Source organism: Talpa occidentalis, unplaced genomic scaffold, assembly GCF_014898055.3.
Source record: "Talpa occidentalis isolate TD23 unplaced genomic scaffold, MPIMG_talOcc4v2.1 talOcc4.4, whole genome shotgun sequence".
NCBI classification, from domain to species: Eukaryota; Metazoa; Chordata; class Mammalia; order Eulipotyphla; family Talpidae; genus Talpa; species Talpa occidentalis.
Window position 1 is genome coordinate 17,933,992 of NW_023604295.1, and position 26,255 is coordinate 17,960,246.

Here is a 26,255-nt window from a genome sequence, read left to right on the forward strand (position 1 = left end):
TCTCTCTGGTCTTGTTCATCTTTTCATTACCAAAGTCAAGGTTTGCTCTATGATGATTGTTAAAAAATATGTTTAAATTTATGTTTAAGATGTTTTAAAAAATGTTTAAAATATTTAAAATATGCTTAAATATGTTTAAATTTAGTTTAATATTACTGAGATTGAAGGCTACCAATGTAAATTACATTTAATGCAATCTCATTTTTTCCTTCTTCTAGGTTCTTTTCCCTGTCATTACATCTTATGCATACTCTATACATTCTCTTTTCACTTTTCAGTCTATCTATATCTATGAATTCTTGTATGCTGAACATCTGATCTTCTTTTCCCAAGTCCATGCCACTCCCTATAATCTGACCTAAGTCTATTGCAAACACTTTTGTTGTATCCATAGGTCCTGTAAATACTCATGCATTTGTAACCCTAGACAAATAGCTAACAGTAATTGGGTGTGCTTTGAGAACAAAGACAATACAAAAGTATGCATTTGTCCAGAGTTCCAAATTCTGGGGTTAAAAAGATCAGCAATAACCTCAAAATTCTTAGAAAAGACTGACAAATATTGTTTTCTCCTTCAGATTTGTCTAATAAAAAGTATGTGATATCAAAGTTGGGGTCTAGTAGCTTATGAAAGTCTGATAAGAAGAGAAACTATCATGTACAAGACATTACTTTTTGTTTCAAAAAAGGCTTCATACACACTTTAAAATTTTCTGTAAATGAAATTACATTACTAAATCTTTTCCGATACTTTAAATTTATATTAGCGTTAAATTCAAACTAATGTGGAATCAGAGGTTTTTTAAAGCATAGTTCAAACTACTAGTAAATCTACTTTTGCTGATAGAAACAATGTCAATGATTCATTTTGATGGCATGAGTACCAAATTCCATTATACAAAAATACTAAAAACTATCCTCCCTTTCTCCTAAAAGAATTCACATAAGGAATTTCTTCTTTTGTATATTTCTTCTATTTCATAAATAGCCATCCATGTTTTCAACCTACAGACCCAATTTTATATTCTTAATAAAAATAATAACAATCTTACATGTACATAATGCTTTAAAGCTGACAAAGCATTTGCAGATCCTTCTAACGTAATGTATAAACAGGTTCAGCACTGTATTTTCACCAATATACAGATTTGTCTGAAATATTTGACTTGTAGGCATGATTTTAAGCATGAGTGCCAAAAAGAAAATCATTACAATTCAATTTAAAATAGATTTCATTATATATGAAAACTCACATGTGGATAGCTCATCTTTCAGGAGAACTGACTACATTTACTCCAGAAATAATAGGCAAATTATGACACCTATATTATCTTAGTAAGATTAAATATTTTTAATTGAGTACTTCCCTTTCTCATATACTAATGTTCTTTAACTGAATGAACATTTATTCAGCATATGTTTGGTTCAAAGATATTTGGTTCCCTATCTAGTAGGGGAAAAAAGATAGATACAAAATGAATTTCCATATGTGACATGTAGTAAGATCCATTTTTCCCTGAAATGTTATGGAGATACAAGGACAACTCATGTAAGAATGAGAGGGGAAGAGTCTCTTTAAATACTGAGGAAACAGTTGTCATTTGGGGTGAACCTTGAAAAAATTAGTAAGCATTTCATTTTATATACCTACACCACACTTATGTGAACATTTATATTACTAGTTTTTCCTTCCCCTGAACATCTATGTTCACTTATCTAATAATATTTTTAATGCCTCTTTACTGTAACTCTTTTTCTTTGGTCCCCAATTTCCTGATTTAATGTACAAACGGAAATTATCCTTTTGAATGCTTGCCAAAAGTGTAATTAAGAATGATCTTCCTTTATTCTATTTTAAAGTTCTATCTAAACAAAAAAAAATTTAGAATCTAGTCGATAAATTATATGGTACCTCAAAAAGTTGTCTAATAGGCAGTCATTCAACAGAAAGAGACAGATAACATAAATTGACTTAGAAGTATGTTTCTAATTAAAATGTTAAAAATGAAATTTTAAACCTGGCATGAAATTATTATATGAACATATTAATATTTATTAATATGTATGTATAATACCTGGCATGAAAGTATTATATGAACATATTAAATGTTCATGAATTTAAAGAAACAATATGAAAGAATGAACATCAAAACTTTAGCAATATATAACTCTGGGGGAAATATCATTTTCTACTTCTACAATTTTCTATTTTTTATTTAAATAACTCAAATAACATGTTTATATTAGAAAAATTTGAAGTATACAGCATCTATTATCCTCAATTTAGGAATTAGAATATTAATACCATTTTTTAATTCAATAACTCCCTTCAATAATTCTCCAGTAAGCATTCAAGAATGAATAATTCCATAAAAAAATTTAGAAAATAGCAGAACTTAAGTTAGATTATTATACAAATTTTAATTCTAGTAAAATGAAATTCCAGTGAAGAATAATAATAGAAAATTATCTTTAAATAAGGTAAAATCAATATTTTAGCATTATAAGCAAAATAATTTTTTTAATCACTAACCATCAATACTCAATATTTTCTGTCACTTATACCAAGAATATCAGCAATAATTATCTAAAGTATAAAAGACAACAAATGCAACAATTTTATGAGTCTACTTTATCATTTTTCAGCCCTTTAGTAACTGGAAATTTTTTTTATTTTACAGTAAAAACACATAAAGAAGATAGAATCATAAATCCTCAGCCATTCATCAGACAATGATAATGCTTCATCAAAAAGGAAACTATGGATTGAAACTGTTGAAATAACTCCCTGGCCCAAGACAGAGGCTCTTCAGCATGAGACACCATATCAGACGCCTGGAACAGGGACTTCCCTGTCCCTGTAAATGCTCAGCTTCACCAGAAACATGTCGCCTAATCTCCAAATGCCACACAACTCCAGGGCTTTTCACCCTTTCAACATTGACCATTTGGCCCCAGTTCAGACATTTTCTGTTTTTCTTTTCCTTGTTCTTTATTCTTTATCTTATTAAAACTCCCGCCTTCAGCCTCATTTTAGAGTTCTCTGAAAAGAGACTGCCTATTTCACGAAGAATTCAAATGTTTTTGTAATATGTAAACTGTTTTTAATCATGTTTCTGCAGAACTATAATGGAACACCAAGAAAAATAAGGCATATCTTTCACTTCCACAACTGCAAACATCTCATTTGGCCTCACCCAGAACAAAACAAGCCATTCTTTCCCATCTGTGAGGCCCACTCACCCTGAGCACCAAAAACAATTTGGGATTAGAGGAGTGACACATTTTACATTCCTTGTTTTACTGTGCAGTTCCATGAGTAGACAAGAACAACCTACAACACACATCTTACAGATGAGTAAATCGCATCCAGGATGCACCAGTCTTCAGCCACAAGTCTCAAGAGAGGTGAGCAAACACAGCAGACGTAACAGCTCACCAGCTAACATATCAACACGCGTGACCTGATTGCTGTTTCCGCTGGCCCTTTCTGACTCCTGGCCCACTGGTGGCTTTTATGCTATTATTTTTGAGCTTTTGATGTGTACTGTTCTGCCTGTTTCAGGCACTAAGCAGTTTGTCCTGAATTAGAAAGAGGTGCTAGAATGTGGGAGTGGGAGGCTGACCTACATCTGAACAATCTGCATATGATTCACCACAATTAAACAATTTGGTTTGAAATAGCTACAATTAAGCTATTATCATAGAAGTATTTACTAGACTAGGAATTCTAAATTTATCTTCACATACATCCTAGCCAAGAAAGCAGCCACATTTTCTGGAACTCTTATTAAGTAAAACTAAAAACTTATTAAGTAATACTGAAGTAAAATTTTTCTAAAATAACATTACACTACTACATCACTGACAGTTAATTATACTTATAGTTTCTTTGGTTGTTTCTTTCAAAATTACAGGTTTAAAATAGCAATAAAATGTGAAATTATCTTCAAGAGACTCTTGGTTTCCAACAACATAAATTTTAAATTTATTTTAATTTTTTTTATATTTTAAATTGATATGCATATATTATAAAATTGTTTTCTATACATATGGGAATTTTATATGGCAATGTCAAACTACCTTAAGATTCTGGATAAGATGCTATAAAAATGTAAGAAGAGAATTAAATTCTGTCTACATAATATGTAAATTGTAAAAATATGAAATAAATATTATGGACGAGAAATCCAAACTTATGACTAAACATGAATTGTTTGATGATTTCAACTTGAGCAAGTAAATAGACACAAAACACTTTTCTGCCATTAAGAATAACATCAATTTCATTTATCTCTAACAAGAACTGTAAATTACTGAAACAACTAAAACAAATGCAACATATTTTATAAAAAAACACTTATTTTTCCTACCTTTATAGGTGAGTGAAAGGTTCTCTGATTAATCTTCAAAGATATCCTGAAAAAAAAAATAGAAAGCAGATGACATAGAGGAACATAAAATACCAGGTTTAACTAAACATTATTATTAACTTTGAGTGTTAGTGGTGTATTTGCTGGAGGACAGGGGTGGTTGTGATCTCTTGATTATGGCAAATTACCAGTCATTCCATCCCAGATAAGTATGAGACTAACAACATGAAAGGTGATACAGGGAAGATGAGCATTTTTTCATTTTTATAGAAAACAGAACAAGACTCATTCATAACTATTAATCTATTTAGTCATTTTACTACTGACAATTGGTAGAGGTGAAAAGGAAAAGATAAAATCACACCATATTGCTACAGTGAAGACAAACAACTAAAAAAAAAAAACACAATAAAATTACAAAACAAAGACCTCTACATTTAATAACATCTTTTCAAATTGCTAAAAACACAGGTAGTAATAGTGTCATATGCTTTGTGGATATGATTATAACATTTCAGCTTGGGGTGAAATCACATCCTATGTTCTAGAAAATTAAGAGAACTATTACCTGGCATAGGGACTTAGTGTAAGGAAATTCTATTACCCTTCATCAGAACAGAATTAAATTTAGAACTAGAAGGTCATCTAAAAATCAGTTGGTCCAACTTCATCACTTTACAGATAAGCAAGGCAATATGGCATAACTAATTCATCACAGAAATGAGGTAGAATTTTCATCTCACAGCCTCATATTCATCCCACAGCAAAAAGTTACTTAATTCTTCATAACTTCCCAAATTGGAAAGAAGTAGGTGTGGAATCATGTGTTTTGCTCTTGACAAGTTTCATTTTAATGAAGTCTTATATTCCTACCTGAAAATAAGACCTCTGTCATCAACATTTATTGCATCGACTTCATTCTAAACTTTTGGAGAAAGATACCAAAGACTTAAATGACTGGATGCCTACTCTTCAACTGCTTACAAATCAATGAAAGTAAGTAGAATCAAAATTAAGGAGAAAAACACAGGGACTACAAAACTGACAAAAGAGTTAACTTACTAGTTGGATATGAGAGAGATCATCTGTAGTTCTTTACATAAAATCTTTCTGGGTAGACTTCAAGCCAAGAAAGTCTACCCACTGCTCTTTAACAAATGTTTCCACTTTCTAAATTGATATGAAGGATTATAATCAATAATGAGCTCCTTCTCATTTACTCTTTGGTTAGACTTCATGTTTCAAAAAAATATACAATCATTTGTGATTCCTAATTAAAGAAATGCAATTTTTGAAAGAAAAATAGCTTATTAAACCATTTCTTGCACGTTTTCAAAAAAACATACAATAACTCTGGCCTAGTTTATTTTGCTGTTAATAATAACCTCTGTTTTCAGAAGGTATGATAAGAGAATCAATTTTAAGTAAGCCCAGGATGCACTGCTGTGCTATCCAGGTCAAGAGTTTTAAGAGACTGGGAACTGAGCAGGCAGCAAAATGATACTGTGGGACCTTTCTTTGATCTGTAATCTCAGAAATAGCTCATGTGCTGTGATGGAAGCTCATAGAACAAGTAAGATGCCTCTCCCCTTCCTGGACAAGTTCGATGATTAATTCATATTTCCTTTGCAGAATGTCAAAGAATGAATGTCATAAATTTCAGAGTTATATCAGAGACCCAAAAATATTAATAATAAAAAGTGTTTCTAAAACGTGACCTATGGTTAAATAGAAGAGAAGGTAGAAAGGCGTTATACTGGGTAAAAGGTGTCAATTACACATTATGTATATAATAGTGAATTATATGTGTGTGCGTGCGTGTGTATATACATATAAATATATTAGTCTAAAATTAGACTTTTAGTGGTAAACATAAAGTAATATATACACAGGTTGAAATATAATGATGTACACCTGAAACCTATATTAATGTACTTTAATAAAACCTTTGTACTGTAATAAAAAGTCCAAATAAAAATCACATAAAATGTGAGATTTAAATTATTTAGAATTTGGGGCATACCTTATTAAAATTGTTAGTGTCTTTGGGAAAGTATTATTTAATCATAAAATGGATTTATTGGATTTTATTACTACAATTTTTTATTTCAGCCGAAATCAAGAAGAATACTGACATGAATGTTTTTGAGCCAAAGTTTATGCATATTAATCCAACCATATTTAAGAGAAATAAGTCATAGAAAGAATTACAAAGAAATATGTTCTTTGAAATTTCAGTAATCAGTAAACTAGGCACTGTTCAACATTTTTATGTAAGAAATCATATAATCACAGTTCAGCACTCCTATTTTACAGAAGCATAAATATACACACACTATTTTGAAGTACACAATTATGCTGTATGCAAACAAATATGCTTAAACAGTGAAATATGTACTTCTAATCCATTATGCAGTTTGTGTTTTCAAATATCCTCTACTATAGACTAGAGTTTTGGATTTTATAATAACTCCAATATTAGTGTTATGGTAAATAAACATATCTACAAGATTTAAAGTGCCATACACAATGAAAATGGCTTCCAATTTATGGCAAGATTATATAATGTGGAAGGCAAGATTTTGCAGACAGTTTGAGAAGGAAGAAGACGCAGTAAAGTTAAATTACTACTTTTAAAATAAAATTTCTAATAACAATTACAAATTTGCTTCTTGTTTGCTTTCTTCCTCTAAGGAAAAGCAGGAGACTTACTTATTAAGACTAAGGAGACTTGCTTATTAACTGCTACCCAAAATTACTTAGATCTCCTGTTTCATAAAAATGTTGCTTGAACAATCAAGAGAATTAAAAACAACAAATAAGTGTATTTAAGCTTTTATCCCTAAAAGCCTTATTTCTTTCATCCGAATAAATGGTCACAAATGCATATTCTACAATAAGAGTAAGCTGCTCAAAGCATTAGAAGAATAAGAGTAAAATTAGACCTCAGTCTTTCTACAAAAGTACATTGCAAGAACCAACTTCATAATGTTTACATTTAAAACAAAATAAACATGCTCTTTATAGTGAACATATAGGAAATTAAACTTAATATATTTATCAAAATGACATTTAAAGTATATTATTGCCTCTAAAACAGCTGACTAAAAAAGCTCTTTGATTGTCTAGTAAGTCCTCTTATTTTACCAATATATAAATGAACTAAGATGTACACTGTAATAATTATGAATACAGCCTAATTTTATTATCACAGCATATGCTTGCTTTTTATTTTTCCACTAAGCTCAATATTGTCATTTTAGGATTAATGAACATTAGAACTTTTCTATTTTTAATAAATAAAAAGATAATAAATAAAACATTAATACACTTTTAATTTTGAGGTTTACTTCCAGCTCCTCTTCAGGATTCAAATCAAATAATGTTTACTAGTTATTTTTATTTGAAAACCTATATTCTTCTATTTGATCAATACAGAAGGATAAATACAATATAAAATAAAGCTTTTGTATCGCTTCTCGGGCCTTTTGGTTAAGATCAAATGTAAAAAACTAAAACTTAATTTTAGAATAATAAATTTTCTTATATTAATTATTAACAGAATATGGATTTTTGTTCATAAGAAATAAACTGTTTCTCATTTTTTCCACATTCTATTTTTCCCTTCTCTATTCTACACTAGAATAAACCAATACTACACTTTGAATCCCAGGGTAGGGTAAGGGTTATTGTTAGTCTCTTACTCTTGGACTCTTCAAAAATTATATCAGGAAGTTGTGGTTTAGTTAATGACATACAGATTCTTCTTACAAAAGGAAATAAAACCCAAGGCTTTTACATCTTCATGTCTAATTCTTATAAGATGGTCTAAACCATTACAAGGCTACTCCTGACCTTTTAGAAACTGCAGCTTCCTTGCATGATGATAGAATCATTTGAGAGCAGTTCAAACAGTAACTTCATGTCCAAGGAATTTGATAAGGCCTTTTCCCCACAAAGACTCTATTGGAGAGAAAGATTTGACTGGGTTTCTGCCAAAAGACCAGCTACAGAGATTGATCTCCAGTGATCATTTTTTTCCAAGTGACAGTTGGAACATGCCCATTAGGAAGGTCCTAGAAGTGTTCTTAAGCAACTTGTAGAGGCCCAGCTGAGGTCTTGTCAGTTTATCTAAGAAAAGCAGTGACAGCATCGCAGTGAAAGATTGTCAGATTGTCATGTACGATACCTTTCCGGAATAAAAATCTCCATGCAAGTAAGATGTACAGTATTTTAAAACCACACGGATCCAGGAAGTGTCATTTTTAGGTATGTTTATACATGCATTACAAAGCAACATTAATGTCATTTATTAAAACCCACAGATGCATACACTCTTTAAATGTACTTTCTCTCAATTGCAATAAATAAAATGCACAGTATTTTATCCTGAGAAATATATCAACTTTTATTCTGGAAAACACAAAGTTAACTTTCATTAAGAGGTTACAAAATAAGTAAGAAATTTTTGTTCTTACAGAGTTTACATACTACCCAAGGTAATAAACTGATTTATAAATAAATGCCAAATGGCAGTAAGGGCTATGAAGAGAAATAAAGGAGGGAAATGTGGAAGTGGTTCTATGATGTGAGCTAAGGTGGGATGATTAGAAAGACCAGGAAGGAAAAAAAGAAGGATCAAAAAGAAGAGGTCACATTGCTTCCCGGAAGCTATCAGTTCACCTTGGTTCTGCTTTTATAGACATGGAGCTTGAGATTCACTGTCATGCCATCACAGGATTTTTCTGCAAAATGGGATAACAAATACACTTTTTGCAAATTTTGCAACATGTAACTGATTGGAAATTTTTTTTAGGTAGGTATCTCAAAAAAGAAGTACAAGAAATGAAAGAGAGTGGCCCTTTAGGTACCCTCCTAGTACAAATAAATATGCCTATTCCACCAGAAAACTGCAAGTTGACGAAGGTGTCAATGCTCTGAGTTACCTTTTATGGTTCCAGACATGTTCCAAGTGCTCAGGAAAACACTAGGGAATGAATGAGTTGAACAGCTACATACTGCAGTGGAAATAATTCCTATATGTACCCCCATAATTGAAGATGGAGATTTATTAGGCCAGGAGTAAGTCATCCTTGGTCACATTTTCCATCTCCAGGTTTTGCCTGGCTGACATGAAACAACTACTTGTCACACAGATTTTGTTCCCCCTCCCAGCTTTTTTATTATACTTTCATTATCTCCATGAATTGGTCAGAGCACATATTGTTGCAGATTTTAAGACAATTTTATTTCAGTATGTTCCAAATTTAGGAATTACCAAATTATATTCAGGCACCAAAGAGGAAACCAGTTTGTACTATTTAGTGATGTTTTGATGACATATTTCAAATTGTCATCTCATGTTCCTCAAAAACAGTCTATGTAAATATGATATCCAGTTCACCTAAGTTGCTGCTCAAAAGCATATGTATTATTGGATCAAATTACATAGCATTTGTATTTTGAAACTGACTCTTTCCTCTGGCCTCTTTCTTCTCACACTTTTCAAACAATGTGTATAACACACACACACACACACACACACACACACATAACCTTAATCAAGAATTCAGATTCAGGCTGTATAGAATACTTAGATTAACATAAATTCATTTCTGTTTTAGCTAAAAAAAACTCAACAAAAGAAAGTTCACAGCAACTTAGAATAAGCTTATTTTAACAGAGGATTCTACAAATGTAGTCCTACATAATAATGGGTCTTAATAGCAAATTTCTCCAGGTCATATAGGACTCTTATCCTCACATGTGCAAAGTTATGTGTTCAATTTATGACTAAGAAGACCAGAAAAGTAGTGAGACTTATGCTATAAAAATATATTGAAATACACTTTTACAGGTATTCCACAACTATATAAAAGCAAAACATGTCTCTAGGGTGAATAAAGAGTACTAGATGGCACACATAATCAAGTTAATGTTCAGTCTTTTAAACATGGGCAAACAGAAAAGTATATATATATATATATATATATATATAAAACCTCGATGTATGATAATAATAATTTATAGTAAAAGAAAATACTTAAATATTTAGGAGCAATCTGCCTCCCCCCACCTGCCACCAAGTCTCAGCAGTCATTCACTCAATCACTATTTTCAAAGCAAAATAAATTTTTTTCATAAAATATATTTAATGTTTCTACATTTTATACACAGACTAAAACTCAAACTCCTACAACAATTTGCCAGTGGAAATCAATTACATGGACTTAGGTGGACTGTTTATGACAAGAATAGGTGCCAGGAGTTTGCAACTTTTGCATGAAAGAAACATAAAAATATTTCCTACATGTAGCTATTTTCCCCATATATAGAAATACTTTCAAAATTAATAATTCATCTTATACAGTGCTTGGTTTTGTGCTGGTTCGTTTAAATTATCCCAAATTGCAAAGAATAATGTGTTTCTGTTTCAAGATGCCTATTATCCAGTGAGTTAGAAAAACACATTTCAGAAAAGTAATGACAGACATTGATAGAAATCTGCTTAGCCCTACAGGAACATGGGTGAGAGTCATCAGTGCTGACTGCAGTCAGGTTGAGGTGAGAACTAGGTTGGTTCAACAAGGAAAGGCAAGAACTGACTGGAACTGGCTTTGGGAAAGAGTGTGAGGTGTGAAGAGAATGTCTCCAGAAAAATAGATCAGCAAGGCAAAGAGCAAAAGAAGAAACAGCATGGTATAGGAAGGAAACTACTACCATTCAAGTGTGACATAGGACACAAGGGATGGAGTGGCTGGAGATGAAACTGTAGAATCTGACCAAGGGAAGATTATAGATGATCATGTACTGAATATCCAGAAATGGACCCCAGGCATGTGCATTCTGAAAAGGTCTAGAAGTGATTCTGATGTTCATATGTAGATACGAATCACCATCCAACCTCAGAGCAAGGATTAGTCAACCTACAGATCATGGTTTCCATTCTTGATTTAGTCTGCTTCTGTAAGATATCATTTTGTGACACTCTCCCTCCCGCAGGTTTTCCAGTTAAACATGGGTCCATGGGCCGGTACACTCAGATAAAACTAAACAAATTACACAATTTTACTAATTAGACATGAATAATTAAATTTAGCTAAAACACTCAGCAATTTAGATACAGAAAATAATTGTACAGACTATACAAATTTATAGTAATACAATTTCCAACATAAGAATATTGGATATCACATGAATGATTTGACTGAAGAGAGCCAAAATATTTAAGTGGTTTATTAATAATAATAATTTGCCAAAATCTTCCTTTTTCAAATACTAGACTAGAACGCAGGTAGGTGGTGAAGAACACCAAACTACATGGCCCCTTTACTCTCCCTTTTCTTCCTCATTTACATTTCTCTCTGTAATGTCAGGCATTCCTGTGCCTCTAAATGTTTTGAGTTAACAATTGGCAAAATATGTGTGTGTGCATGCGTGTGTGTGTGTGCACTGAAGCCTATTTTCCTTCTTGATGAAGGACGGCTGCATTTCCAGCAACAACATATGGGGTGAACAGGTTAGGGTATAATTACAGTTGACCCTTGAACAATGCAGGGGTTTAGGACATTGACCCCTACAATAAAAAATGCAAGAATAACGTTCACTCCCCCAAATCCTAACTACTAATTGTTGCTTCCCAGAAGCCTCACCAATAAAATGGTCAATTAACATATATTTTGTATTATATATAATATAGTATTCTTATAATAAAATAAGCTGGAGAATATAAAGTTTTAAGATGAGAATTATGAGGAAGAAAAAATACATTTACAGTACTGTATTGTATTCATCAATACTATAAGTTTATGTTGGCCATTTATAAGAAAATCTGGTTATATGTGGACCCATGCAGTTCAAAAGTAAGTTGTTTGAGAGTCAAATGTACTTGTAAAGATACAGAAAAAATGGTAAAACATTTGTGTTTTGCTGATCCATAATATTTTCAAGGTTTTTGTAATCATCCTCTATTAATTGTACCATATTAATTCACATTCTATTTAACCCTTCCCCCATTGGTAAATGGAAAATGTTTGTAACGTAGTAAAGTGATGTAAATGAAAAGTGATGGACAGGGAGTCGGGAGAACTGGTAAAGGGCTGATGCAGTCTAGTCTAGAAAATGTAGGATGATGCTGGAGAAAGTAACATTTCAGATTTTAGCTGGATGCAAATGGCAGAAATTGGCTGCTGTGTAGCTTCTTTGAAATAGTCATTCTATTTCTGCTCTAGCACCCCACCCACTCTACAAACATTCCCTCAAGAATTATTGTTCTATGGAATTCAAACTTTCCCAAGTGATCTGTTCTTACACATACATTTGTCTAAATCATGAATTGATTTTTCCTTGGTTCTCTGAGTTAGAACATGATTCTGAGAACATGGAAAACAGAAATAAGCACGCAGAAATGATAGGTTGAATATTTTTTAGACTTCTCAGATTTAAAAAGAAAGGGGTTGAAGACATATTAATCACTAACATAATACCCAAAAATAAATTCTAAATGGATTAAACTTAGATATAAGGCTGAAATTTAGATATAAGATTTAGATATGAATGAAATAATAAAATACATGAAGAAGACTTTGGCCATACGTTCAATGATATCAGCAGTAAATATATTTCTGGTGACTCAACTCCTATGGCAAAGGAAATAAAAACAAAAATAAACAACTGGGAATACTTGAAGTTAATGCAAAATAAAATATCAGACAAATACACCCTGAATGGGGAAAATTATATAATATATAACTGATAAGGGATTAAGAATCAAGATAAATAAAACACCTCATACAATGCAACAACAAAAAATTAAATAACCCAATTAACAGATGGACATCAGATACGAAGAGACTATTCACCAAAGAGGACATCCAGAAGGTCAAAAGATACGGGAAAAAGAAGGTGGCATCCTGCTATCACGGACTTATATAAAGAGTGGTGGAATTAGTTCAGGACTTCTGAAACTCTGCACTATCAACATTTCAGCCTAGTTACTTTGTCATGGGTGATTAATAATCATTTGTCATGGGGGATGCTGGGCAGTATCTCTGGCCTCTCCCCATTACCATTAGCACTCTTAGTTGCAACACCTCAAAACATGTCCAGACATTTTCAGTTGTCTTCTAAGATGAGTAAAATCGCTCCCAGAGAGAAACACTGGGTTACTAAGTAGCAACTGTTACAGCTGTAATTTCATATTTATTGTAGTAATTATTAAAATACCCCCTTCTGGATCATGCTCAGAGAAATAAGCCAGAAAGAAAAAGAAAAATACCGGATGGTCTCACTCATAGCAGGAAACTAGAAAACCTAAATAAGGGACCAGGAAAAAGACTAATTATAATAAAGTGAAAATCAAAATCAACAAGCAACTATAAACCAGAGACACGCTACTACTGGGGGAGGGGGAAGAGGAGGGAGTAGGATCAAAATAAGGGGGGTGGGAATTGTATGGGGACTATAACCAAGATGAAAATGTACACATTGTACAAAAATGAAAAATGATGTAAAAATATATAAAATATTTTTTTAAAAATACCCCTTTCTTCCAGGAGATGATATTTATTTCCACTGAGCACACAATATACATTTTTTCCCACCATAATATTCCCATATTCTAGGACAATAAATATTATGTAATATACATAAATATCTGTTAAGAGACTGAATGATTAAACCAGTGGGTAAATAGCTCTCTTCTCTTGAATTCAAGTTAGATAGTTTGATGTACTTCATAGCTCTTTCTGATTATCCTTCAGCATAGCTGATAATAGGTAGTTGATATAATCACTTACTCTTTTGGGCTGTCTACTCTCTCTTATGCAGACTATGATTTAAGGGTAGAGAAAGTATCAGATCCATCTTCATATTTTTTCTTTTTTTTTTTTTTTTTTTTTTTTTTTTGCATAGAACAGGGGTATAGGCCAGAGGTATGGGGCGGGGGAATGGGGTGGGGCAAGAGGACTCACCAGAGACAGAATGGGGAACAAAACTGGTGGATTTGCTGAAATACACTGCTGAAGAGAGCAGTGGGAGAGACAGGAGAGGTCTGCTATACCATATATGCTATGTGTGAGTTAGATCCCTGGCCAGGGATCAAACTTAAGCAATAGTGGTGATAGTGCTGAGACTTAACCCTTAGGCCCCCAGGGAGGCCCTCCATCTTCCTATTTTCAATCCCAAGCTCCACACTCATTTACTTCTTATAAAATTCTCAAAATAATCCTAGAACTTAAGTTTGGCAAAAATTATTAGTTTATATGTTGTTGCTTAGAAACTTTTCAGGAATTCAATCTTCTTAACATAAAATATGAACCAAAAAGTTTAGAAATCTTGTTATATCTCCTTGTACCATAACACAACTTACCACTAATGAATATAGTTGGTGTTCAGTAAGTACTGGCTAAGACTAGATCATAAACTGATTTAAGCAATATGAGTTTAATATATGCTCACTGAAGATAAGAATCAGAATTTAAATGATCAAAGCATTGCACTGTTTGCTATAGATGAGGTTCCATTTCATTCAAATCATTAACACAAATATAATAAGTGCAGCTCAATTCCAAATAGGTTGGAATTCAATCAGTGCTTGCCAAAATACACGATTTAAGGATATAAGAGAAAGGGTAAGAAGTAAAATGAAAGTCTGGGACTCTCTTGACATCCTCTGCAGCCCCTCTCCCCTAATGTGTTTGGCAGCAACAATGGCAGGATGGAATTCCATCCAGGGCAATTCTATTCAAGGAAGAGCTCCCCACTAAAATCCCTGCAGTAACCTCTGCGAAAATTATGAGAAAAATTATGTTTGATTTTCTTCTCACCCTCAATTTTAAACAAAACACTTCTCTCTCTTTGTTCTCTTTTCTTGTTTGGGAAGGAACATTCAAGGAAAAGGTTGATTAAAAACAAAGATATGAAGTCAGGAAAAATTAAGTATTGTGATCATTTAGGTCTTATGTTCCTTCAACTTGTTTACATGTGGCATGTAAATAAACATGCTATATGCTCATTCAATATATATGTACATAGGAACTTGACACATTTTTGATAAACTCTGTCAAAATATTGGTTTTAATATTGAGTGGTAGGCTAGAAAAATTAAATAATCATGTCACTCTACTGAAAACCATCTGAATACCACAAAATGATTTTTATTGATGCATTAATATCTAATATTCTAATATTCCACTATAGCTCCTCCAATAATTGAAATACAGGAACAGATACTATGAAAATATACACAGAGTTTGTCCTCTACACTTAATATGCTTAATATGCTTTACTTTCTCATTATGTGGTCTTTTTAAAATTGTTTTAAGAATTCAGTTGCATTCAAACAATATTGGGAGCAAATCAGAGAAAATACATGACCAAAAAAAAAAGCCTCTCTTGAAATTAAATTTAGAATTTCAAACAGCCAGTCAAATGCAAATACTTGGCTTATCTATAAAGACATGTAATATAGTTACAGGTATGTAAATATCTAGATATGCTTTGTGTTCCGAGGATAATTCCATATCTACAGGTTATGTAACTGCTATACATTGGATCAGCTATTTCTAGTATTTTTTTAATATATTCTGGGGGAAAAGAAAAGCATTACAAAACAGAACTCCCTCGAAGAGTCTTCACTGGTTATTTAGTGCCAGTCCTAACTTCAGAAATGAAGACACTGGGATCTAGACAATCAAACTGACTTTCATTTGAAACCTAAAATATAAATCTATTTATGGATTCCATTTCTCACCAATGAGTGCCTAGTTGGCAAACCTTTAAATGGGGGTGTCCTTAACAGCATCCATTTCACTGAAAGCAAGGTTCTTAGTTTTCTTGGTCATTTATTTTCCAGAATCATAAGGATTCACCTATAGTAACCCCTGTCTATAGTTTTTGTGTTGTTCTTGTGCCCATTCTTCAAAGCCTTGCCCAAATATTACTCTTTTTCACTGATGACTTCTTTGGGCATTCCAGTTGGAAGTAGTCTTTACCTCCTCTGTTTCACTAGAGCAATTATCACATTTAGTCTTTTAATTCAACAAGGCTTACTGGAAGTGAATGGAAATAGACAGAACTCGAGTTAAGCAAACAGTGGTTCAAATTGTGGTTTTGGTACTCATAAAAAGCAAATAAAACATGGGCATGTCAGTCAGTTTCACTGAGCCATAATTATGGATAATTTTAAGTACCTTAACTATATTTATTTTTATCCTTCCTGTAATATGATGATCAGAGATATTAACAGGTTAGATAAGTTTTAAATCAACATGTCATACATATTAAATATTTACCATGTATTTCCAACATGTAAAATCCTGAACCAGACATTTTTAAAAGTTGAATGTCGCATGGTCATTTATAATTATATTTCCTATTCCCCAACCAGAATGTTCACATTTTTAAAAAAGGGACTACAGATATCATCATATATTATTTTACATTCTATGGTGCTACAGTAGATACTTGACAAATGGCTGAAGAAATAAATTAATAAACAAATGAATAACTGAATTTATTATTATTGAAAACTTGATTGGCAAGTTGACAGATAAAGTGTTGTAGACTATTTAGTAGCTGAGTACTCATTGTATAAAAGAATGAACTATTTATATTGCTAATGTCAATTCATATAAAAGTCCTCATATGACTTGTTCTCCAAATGCAATGAATTTATATCTTTCAGCAAGAAATACATATTTGATTCATTAATATGTTGCACATCAAATTTCAAGATGTGAAATTAAGGTCTTATTAAAACTGCTACATGCTACAATATAAATATCTGAGTCCTCTGTGAAAATCATTCAATCAGTGAGAGAAAACATGATTTCTACTGGTAAATACATCTATGATTTATTTTTCTCATATTAGCATGTCATAACTGCTTCACTACCCAAAACCATCAAATAACTATGGATAAATTACTAATGTATGCCCCAGCATGGCACAATGGTTCATAGACTTAAATGCTTTAACTCTCAGACCCTACAACTATAAAGCAGAACAGTCAACATAAGCAGATTCATCTTTATGATGAGTGTTATTCTCTAAAAGGGTTAATGCTCAAAGAATCCTTTGTTTTGGGACAAGTGTAATGTGAGGACCCTCAAAACCCTGATTTATCATTGCTCCTTTTTTCCCCTCTTTCTTTCCTGGTGTTATTTTTTTAAGTGCTTGCAATCCACGTTGGATAAAAAAAGACATCTGAGGTCGAGAGCTGTGGACATCGGTGGGGGGAGGGCTATTTTGAATCTTGTGACAGTGAGGTTTCATTCACTAAGGAGCTCTCTGTGGGTTTCTGGCATTGTAAGTGTTTTGTCTGCTTGCAAGCGAGCAGCTGATGGATGGGGAAAATGTTCATTGATTTGTAGTGCCTGTGCTGCAGCCAACCAGCACTAGAATGAGGTGGCACCATCATGAATCTCTCAACTATGCATATTTATATGCAGCTGCTGTACTTCTAAACCTCCAGTGAATACAAAGTACTTGTGTGGCCACCAGTTCACACAATACCGTCCTGCCGCATGCTCTGATTTAACTACTGTATGGAAGAATAGACTCGGGGGTGGGGGTGGCTCGGTGGGATAGAGAAAGGAGAGGTAAGCATGGAGGGAGAACAGACCCCTGCACAATTCCTTTTTCTTAGATAGTCAAGAGAATGAAATGAATGTGGGAACAAGTAGAGAACATGTTAATAAATGCTTTGCCTGCTTGAATCTCAAATTCTAAAATTGATTAATGGAAACTAAATCCTTTTAAAGATGGTGTTTTTAGTGAGCAAGGCTTTGGGACTACATGATAATGATGTGGTTAAAATATGCTGGCACCATTGAAATCATCATAGCACTGAGCTGCATGTTTGAGAAAGTTCCTCCCCTGGGTAAACCACAGCTCAGATAGAGAAATAAATGAGATGCTATACCTGGGGGAGGGAGGATGAAGAGAGAAAGAGAAATGAAGAATCTTAAACAGCACTGGAAAGAAAAGTAAGTGAAAATATGAGATTGTTAAAAAAAAAACAAAGATGACAGAGAATTCATTTTAGAAAGGAAAATGGAAGCATGAAGGATGTAGAGGAGGCATGAGAGCTAAAAGCTTAAAAATGGGGTACAGTGAGCAGTAAAATGAAATAAAAGGAATAAAAGGAACTTAGAGAAAGGAATTGTCAAAGCAAGAATCCTTTCTTTCCAAGAGCTAATTTTTTTTTTACTTGAGATATAGAAATACATATTTAGAATTACAGAATCCAAATAGTTTCATGAAAATGCAGCCATTTTATTAGACTGCAAAGTTTTGAAGCACAATAAATTTGTATGATTTGGAGATTTATACACTTGATCAGTAAATTTTATTTTCTAAGCCTCTAAACAGAAAGAAAGTAAGTGACAAGAGAGGAAGGGGGAAAACTGAAAATCTTATAGAACTAACACCTATTATGAAATTATTCTCATTCATAAAGTTCTGAAGGCCAAGTTCAGGTAAATGCTATTGACAATAATAGTCCCACAGCGCATCTGACAGAAGTTCATTTTATTATAAGATTAGGGCTTAGCGCCAACATAAGCCTGTATCGAAGCAACATCAAATGAAAAGTCAAATTCAATATCTGGGTACAGTTTGATTCCATTATCAAAAATAAGCTTTATGCTTTTCCACATAGAGTTAAAGCACTAATTCAGCCCAAATTGCAGCTGCTCTTTTGACCAGAACATAAAATGGCCTTCTTCCAAATAATTCTCTCTGAGTTTTCTAGGCAGGGTGTCAAACCTTATCTCCCACAGGTCTGGAGATGTATTGAATCTTAAAAGTTATAATGCCAGAGCATATTCAATGTTGGCATTATATTCCAGTCATTTAGCCTTTATTAAACATGTCCAGATTTTTAAAACAATACACAAAACCTCAAAATTGATTAAGAGTTTCTCTTTTCTGGCACTGAACACCCTACAATACAGTAATATTAGCCTCTGGGCTAGCAATGCACTCCACCCAGTGGTGTGTCAGAGTAAAAATGCCTTTTGTAAAGGCTAAACCTGACCTAATTTCCTTTCATTTTTCAGCTCTAGAGTGGTGAAATGTTAGGAAAATACATGAAATATACCATGAACTTTACTTTTCATAATGATGAAATAGGAAAGCACATAACTTGTTTTAAAAGGATTGTCTTCCAATTTTCCCATTAAAAATAAGCGAAATCTTTAATGCAGCTTTTATGTAAGGACTGTAAATAAACAAATCAATTTTTATTATATTTAATTTATTATGTGTATATATAAATCATATATTTGCATTGATAAAGGTGACATTTTATTGTAAGGTCACATACAAAAGCACTGAGTTACTATCATTTTAACTGATAAATGACCAATACCGTTTTCCTATTAGAGAATCCAAACTCCAGTGTTAAGCAAACAAACAAAAAAGTAAACCAAACCAGTGGTGACAACTAGGATGCGCAGAAAATGGACCTTTCAGATTCACTACACCCTCTGGCTTATAGACCTAATCAGAACATCTTGCCCAGTCCTGTTGAAATTTCTTAAACTCTGTTCATTTATGCCCTTGTCCCAGTTGGCAGAGAACAGAGAAAATACAATGGAATCTTTCTTTTGTGATTTATCTTTATAATGATCAAAGATGATTAGACATCAAAGTTGTAGCTTGGATAAACAATGTCTTGAGATTAGGTCTCTCCCAGGAAATTAAACTTAAAAAAATTTCAGATTTTCACTGCTTCTTAGAAAAAACTGAACAGAAATAAAAACTAAATTAGACCTTGGATGTCTAGTGCTGGGCTGGAATTTTTTTCACAGGATTCAAGGAAACCTATGAAAGAACAAATTCTTATATAACTGATAAACAAAATATAGGACAAAAATGATTCAGGCTATATGATTAGGCAACATTAGCGCATGGAGAGAAACTGAGATAATCTCAATGAGATAAACATAAGATGGGAAATAATCCTGATCTATGTCAAAAGATAGCTTATTATTCTTTTCTAGATCAACCATTAAACAGCTACTTGACATTAGGTAAATCATAATACTTTTGAGGCAAAACTTATTTAATTTTTAAAAATTGTGCCACTGAAACTAGTTTACTTTTACTGTCAAGGAAGAAGATTCCTAATTCCTAATTTTGTTTAAATTATAAACTTTTGGAGATTCCAATAAAATCCACAAACACCTCCCATGTCAAATGTAAATATCATAGACCCACAAAGCTTGCATATAATTTTAGGACTTCAAAAATCACCTGAAACCTATTCTTAGACTTAAATGAATTAACTTCATTAACGTCATGTAAAGAAGCTTTAGATAATCATTCATTAATTTGTGTATTTCAACCAAGAGACTAAAGCAATTATTTCTGTTCTAAAATCTGAAGCAAGACATTTAGCTCAGAGTTGATACTCAATAAATTTTGGGAATATAAATTTTTTTCTTAAGTAGTTAAAAGCTTTAAAACTTGAGCAAGAGTATTTAAAATTATGTGTTCTGAATAACTGAGGTTAAAAGAAAATTAGAAACCAGGAACCACATGAAGACAATTCAATGAATGTTCAGAATTTACTGTAGTTCAGTTAGATAGAAACAGAACATTAGAGAAAATACTCTTGTACATGGAAATGTGGAGGAGGTGCCATCTTACTGAATTTTATATTGCCATGTCTTTTGTTTTTACATAACGTGAATGTTTCATGACTTTTCCATTAGGAAAACATAACTATATAATTACTTCATGGTAATTACCATCTTCACCTCATGGAATACAAAAGTTTTTTTTTTTTTTTTCTTTCCCCACCCTCAGGAAACATTTTAAATAAAAGGCAATATTGTAACAGGGTAATCCCCAGGGAAAGAGGGGCTTCCAGGTCCCTTCCTTACCCTAGGGGAGGGTAGAGCTGAGCAGGGTGACAATAGAGAAGACTAGAAAGAAGAAGGCAAGAGATCAAGAAGACCTGGAGGAGGCACATGGAGCAGAGAGACATGTGAAGAAGCTGTGCCTGCTTCTAGGGCTTGGACTTGTACCAGGGACTGGGGAAACATTCAAGGCAACACGTGAAAGAGGCAGAGACATGGGTGAAAGACCCACGGGGAGGCTGACAATGGCAGCCTTTATTTTGATGTTGATTTTGCTCTTTTCCTTCCAGATTGACCTGGCCCCTTCTGTGGTTCCCTTCCAGAAGATGCCTTAGGCCTGTGGAGGAATTTTGGACCTTAGCAGTCCTGCTTTGGGCCAACCCTATTTGTCTGAGCTCTTACCCACGAGGGGATGGGTAACTTTGAGTGTTTGATTGGAAATATTTTATTCTTTATTTTTTTAAAGCTTCATTGACTTTTTTAAAATATTTATTTATTTATACAAGAACTGGGGTATAGGTTAGAGGCACGGGAGGATGAGAGAATTCACCAGAGACAGAATGGGGAGCAGAACAGGCAGACTGAAATATACTGCTGAGGGGAGCAGCAGGCAAGACAGGAGAGGTCTGCTGCACCATGTGGGAATCTCCCTGGCTGGCTGGGAATCGAACCATATTGCAGAGGCTGCAGACAGCTTCACAGTGCAGTGCTCAACCCACTGAGCTGCCACCAGGAGTCCGTAATTGGAAATATTTTAAACTATATTCTCTTGATTCTCTCCATCACACATTAATTACATTAAAGTTACATTCTATTGACAGTTTTATGTTTTATGCACTAGAGTATGTTTTGTCTTGATGCGATGGATGGCAGACCCATTTAGAGTGTGTAGGTTTGGGGGTCCCAGCTCATCCTGCCCTTTTAACGATTGTTTATTGTGATTATTCATTGTCCCATGTGTTGCATATGACATCATCTGCAATACCATGTTTATAGCTGTCACTCACCCAATGCCCAATTCTGTTCACTGCAGCAAAGTGAAAAACAGATACAATCAAATTCCATTACAAAGTAGCTCACAATTATACTGGACTCGATTCAGTTACACCCAGGATCAAATGACGTCCCCAAGTAGAGAGCACCTTCCTCACTATTAGCAGAAAGCTCAAAGAGTTGCCACTACTCTTGTCACATAATACCAGGATATTGTTGCATAATACCATGATTATATTGCATGATTAAGGCAGTTTTTCAAAGATTTAGTTTAACTGTTAAGAGAAAACATTCATAGAAAAGAGCATAAATGATAGAGAAGTTTAATCCTGAATAAGTTACTTAAGTTTTCTAAGACTGACTTCTGCATATGCAAAATATCCAAGATAATCATAGTTGTGATATTTAAATGTCATGATCAATGTAAAGTGTGTAGCAACATGCCTGGTACAAAGTAAATATTGAATTAATGGTAACTGCTACATTACTAGCATAATAGTGCTATTTCTATTTCTATTATAATTGCAATCATACAGATAATGAAGTATGATCAGAGCAAAATATAAGTTGACTAGATCTTCCCTGGTGGCACAAGGAGTTATGATGCAGCCTATGAAGCTATCCACAGTTGCTGGAGCAGGAGTTCGATCCCTGGCCAGGGAGGTGACCCACATGGCACAGCAGACCTCTCCTGACTTGCCTACTGCTCCCTTCAGCTGTGCATTTCAGTAGATCTGCCTGTTCTGTTCCCCACTCTGTCTCTGGTGGATCCTCTCACGCCCACACCTCTGGCCTGTACCCCAGTTCTTGTATTCATAAATAAATAACTCTTTAAAAAATATATAAGCTGACTAAAATTTTCCTCTCGCAGTAAAATTGAAAAATCTTGAAACTATCTCTGCAGCATACATTATTTATTTATTACCAACAGGAAAATTAGCCAAATTAATGTTTCAAGAATAATTTTTGTATGACCAAATTTATATTTGATATTGCTTAAAATATAATACAATATCTTGCTTATTACAATGTTTGTTTTTAAAGAATCAATGGTAATATAGGTCACTACAATAGGGCCTTTATACAAACTACACCATTCGAAATATTTGGTCCCTTGAATGATATTAAAAAAAGTGTATAATCTTATTACTATACGTGTGCTTTTGGAACCAGGATCAAATGAAAAGGACCTTACCTCAAATCAACATTTGTAGCAATAATTGTTTACTAGTTACTGGTCTCCTTAGAGACTCATATTGATAGTGGGATGCAGAGTATTCCCTAATATTCTGTCTCTATTTTATCACTAAGAAAATAAGAACACCGCTTTCAGGATTCCACCCATGGAGAAATACACCAGTGATTTCTGACCCATTCAAGGATCTGATATACTTTCCTATTGCACATATCACCTAAGCATTGCTTAGATCACCAAAAGGCCTTTGTTGAATAGTAAGACATCTGCACTTCAATTGTTATTTAGGTATTTATGGAGATGCAAGATTACCTGTTGAGTGAAATAATTTTGTTGATTCTCTCTATTCCTTTTTAATAAAAAAATAATATATTGCCCACAAAGGAGAGATATACAACAGGAAAAGAGGTGAAAGTGGGGGGGTAAATGAGTGGGGGTATGTAGAAAATGGAGAGTAAATGGTGATGAAGGGAGGGTGGGGTGATAGCCTCCTTCAGGGATGGAGCTGAAAGAGGTAATGAAGAGCCTGAACAGATGGGAGAGGATTCTCCTTTATTCTTAATTATGGTGAATAATAATTATAATAAAATTGTGGTTAATTTTTTATTTCAAAAATGGATAAGGCCTCATAGTTTTCCCTTTGTTTAATCTTTACATCTGCTATGTATATAACTTTCTTTTGTTACTTTTTAACCTTCTGGAGTAAAAACTGACAAAATTTGCTTTACCTTCAATGACTGAAGGTACTTTCACTGCATAAAATCAATTTAGTTGATAATTCTTCCATAGAGTTGCTTTGGAATATACAGCAATATCAGCAAAGATTCAGGAGATAGAGACATTATTAGAGGCTATGAAATGACTCACTGATAAACTCCAACTGTGCCCTGCTCCAGGGCAATAATAATTTGGTCATTTTTCAAATTAGTCTAATTCTCCCGCTTTTGTTTTGCCTCCAATAGCAGAAGGTGAAGTACTCTGAAATAAGGACAAAGGAGGCTTTATGTGTTTATGCACATTATGAAGAGAAATCAAAGGTTATATTTATATCCTTATTAAAAATTAGTTTTGGAGCAGAATCTTGGCCTGGAAAATGAAGACAGATTTGAACTTCTTTCCAAGCCTCTGGTCACCTTAGAGATTCATATTGATAGTGGGATGCAGAGTATTCCCTAATATTCTGTCTCTATTTTATCACTAAGAAAATAAGAGCAACGCTTTCAGGCTTCTGCCCAGTTATACCAAAATAATCTTATAAAACTGAATGTCAATATGCAATATGCAAACACATAATATTAATCTTGAAGGATATATGAATAACCTTTGAATTATTACAGTGAGTCACTACACTGAATCTATCTTGCAATCAAAGGAGATGATAAATAATTCACCTACTAGCTTAACAGAGAACTACCAGTCAAATGCAATATACACAATAATATTAGCTATTATTTTCCTTCGTGTTTTGTAAAGAATTGCAGGAATTGTAAGGTTTTCACTTCTCAGTTGAGCTGATACTTAAGCTAACAATTTTGTAAGTCAGGCTCAGCTGAAATAGAGTCTGAGGCTTTTTAGTGAAACAACTAAAAACTCAGAACAAAGACTGTTTAGAATATTGCCCTATCTGATATGTCATGAAGTGATATTGGTCATTTCAATGTGCAGAAAAAGTGGAAATGTTTAGAATTTGACTTCTAACTAATGATTCTGTTGTTTGAATGAATGCAATTACTATAGTTTTATTGCACAATTTTCCATGTTCTTTCTTAGTATTTTCCTTGTCACTCAGTCTTAACTGAGTGCCTAGATACATATTTATGGTTTACAAAGTGTGATTATTATTATTAATGAATTTGTTAAATAATCACAGCCTTCAGTTTTATGTATAGGTATGAGTTCAAATGTTAACAGTTGCTCTGATTTTTTTCCTCTAGAAAAATAAGAGTGATGATTTTAGGAAATCATTATCTTTTATCCAGCAGACTCTTAATATTGCTTATTGTCAACTTAAGTACAGCAGATCCTCCAATAATGTCATCCCTTTTTATGTCATTTCATTATAATGACGAGGAAAAATTTTTAGCTGACTTTGAATGAAACCATGTCATTCAAGGACCTGTTTTCACTATACATCATTTCTCTTAAAGTCACAGTTTCCAAGAATGTATTAACCATATTAAATGAAGACTTACTGTATGTGTAATAATCAGCAAGTCTCCAGAAGGAGGACATTTACAAGCAAAGTCCCACAATAGATTTGAAAGCATCTGAATATCAAGTAATTGGATGAAGTATTAAGCATTGCTTAAGAGGAACATTTGCAAAGCCAGAGTACTACACAAATATTTTTCCCCAGATAGTTCCAGATTTTGTGTTTCTGGGTTAGAACATTTCCAGATATACTGAATCAAAGATCTAGTGATATAGGGGCAAACACTTGCATTTCAAACTCTTAGCATGATGAACAGCAAGATATGGCAACCACTGGGTTAAAAATTATAAAATTCCATAGTGCAGTTATCTAAAGCATTTAATGGTAAATGCTACAATAAAATAATGTTTTGACACATAGTATTTCATAATAATATATACTGACAATTCTCTAAAGTATTTGGTATAAAATTGGTATACAATTCATTTTCAGGCAGCATTTGTTTCGAATTCTATTGAGGAGATTTATATATCGAAGACCAGTAGGGCATTATTTTACTGCAGTGCAATAATGTAATTCCAATGCATCCTATCCTTTCTTCAAGTAAGAAAGGTTTATGAATAATCCATAGAGATGAGGGACTGGAAAGAGTCCAAAAGAAATCACCACATTGC

General features: G+C 33.2%; 1 long non-coding RNA gene across 9 annotated transcripts in view; it reads right to left on the reverse strand.

Moving 5' to 3' along the window:
* LOC119257267 (uncharacterized) overlaps positions 1 to 26,255 on the reverse strand; it is a 422,247-nt gene that overhangs the window by 99,331 nt on the left and 296,661 nt on the right. For all 9 annotated transcript variants that reach the window (XR_008553798.1, XR_008553802.1, XR_008553795.1 and 6 more), the window contains one exon: positions 4,374 to 4,419. This is a non-coding gene — a long non-coding RNA (uncharacterized LOC119257267). The remainder of the gene's footprint in view (positions 1 to 4,373; positions 4,420 to 26,255) is intronic.